Source organism: Palaemon carinicauda, chromosome 1 (assembly GCF_036898095.1).
Source record: "Palaemon carinicauda isolate YSFRI2023 chromosome 1, ASM3689809v2, whole genome shotgun sequence".
Lineage (NCBI taxonomy): Eukaryota > Metazoa > Arthropoda > Malacostraca > Decapoda > Palaemonidae > Palaemon > Palaemon carinicauda.
In genome coordinates, this window is record NC_090725.1 from 20,580,865 (window position 1) to 20,583,051 (window position 2,187).

Consider the following 2,187-nt stretch of genomic DNA (forward strand, 5'->3'; position numbering starts at 1 on the left):
TTGATGCATTGGGAAAAAGAATGCCAAAATGGTGTAATACATGTAAGATATGGTATTCCATTAATAATCCTCAACAACTGATTAGAAAATGTAATGCCTGTCATGTTCCAATACACCCCACATGTACTGAAATACAGCAAAAAAGAAAAAATAGAGACACAAAGGTATTCTGCTCAACATGCTTAGTCAGGATAGAAAATATAATTAAGTCGAGACTAAAGCTGCAAATAGTTGAAGAAGAAGAAGAAGAAGAAGAAGAAGAAGAGAAAAATGAACAGGATATGTGTAAGGATGCAGAGGAAATTATTGATATAACTTATGATGCCATCCAACAACATACTTATGAAGAAATTAATTATCAGATGGAAACAAATAATAGACCCAAGAGACTTCACCCGGACCTACATACTTTTAGGGAAGAGCAAGAACAAGAAAAAAAAAGAAAAGAAAGATATAGTCTGTAATATGCTGAAAAGAGGGAATTGCAAATTTGGCAAAAGATGCTACTACAAGCATCCAAAGATATGCCATAATTATGAAATAAATGGAAAATGTGCGTATTTAGACGGATATGGAGACGAATGCAGAGATCTCCATCCAAAAATATGCAAAACCCTAAAAGAAGGAAAAGGATGCAGTTTCAACAAAAAATGTTGATATATGCATCCTGCAACTATGAATGAGAGTAAGAAAACTCAGCAAACTGAAAAGAAAAACAAAAATGAAACAAAAAAAGAAACAAAAAAGCAGGCCGCGTATATACCACACTATGCACAAAAAAAGGCCTTTTGACCCAAATCTCCACAAATAGAGCCCAACTACAAAGAATGCATCTATAATGCCAGGGGTTGGTGCAGATATGGGGATAATTGTAGGTTTACACACAAAAATAAGTATGAAGGCGAAAGAACAAATATTATGGAAAAGTTGGATTTTTTAATGGCAGAACTCCGAGAAATGAAGAAAAGAACATCATATCAGAACAGGAAGGAAGCATGGGAGAATCCATATTATTACCAATATTAAATAATGGGAATGAAACACAAACCATAATAGTGATGAATGCACAGGGTTTAGTCACGAGTAACTTTAAAAGGAAAATAGAGTTCCTAGAAGAACTAACCCAAATTGAAAAAATAGATATATTAAATATAAGTGAAACATGGTATTCCCAAGAGACTGGCAGCGATGACCAGATAAAAGGTTTCCAAACTTATAGATCAGACAGAAAAAAATAGGAATCAAGGGGGAACCGCAATATATGGAAGAGACATAAATCAAGGAAAAGTCTGTGAAAAATACAGCAACACAGAATGTGAATTGATTGCGGTAGAAAATGAATTTGAAAAACTAGTGAATATTGTAGTTTACAGACCCCCAAATACTAAGGAGTTTGACATAATAATAGAAAAAATAGATGATATATGTAGAAACCATAAAGACTGGAATATACTCCTATCTGGAGATTTTAACTTTCCTTTCGTGGATTGGAAAGAACGGATAGAAGAAAGTGGTTGTATGTATACATATAAAAAAGAGAGTAATAGTAGCGCAAAAGATAAGAGGCAATTTGAAAAGCTTCAAGATATGCTATTAGAACATAATATGCAACAAATAAACCACATTCCAACAAGAAAGGAAAATGTCCTAGATCTAGTATTTGTGAATGAGGTGAATTATGTTAAAGAAATAATAGTGTATAACACGGGAATTTCAGACCACAATGTCATAGAATTGATAGTTCATTCCAAAGCAAGTGATCACAGAATTAATAAAAGCACAAAACTTTGGGAAGGATATGGAAAATATAATTTTTACAGTAAGAATATAAAATGGTCAGAAATAAATGAAGAACTGAATAAAGAATGGAAAAATGTATTTGTAAGTGATAATATACAGGTAAATACGGACATACTGTACAAAATACTAGAGAAAATTGTTGAAAAATATGTAGCGAAAAAAAAAACAATAAACAAAAGATGTGCATACCTAGAGACAGAAGGATCTTATTTCAGAAAATTAAAAAGTGGAAGAAAAATCTTGCAAAAGAAAAAAATGTGTGAAAAATGATGGAAATAAAATGTAAGATAGAAAATGCAGAGCAAAAGATTATACAGTCGAAAGAAAATGAAAAAAGGGACTTAGAAGAAAGGACACCTCAAAATATAAAAAGAAACCCCAAAGTAC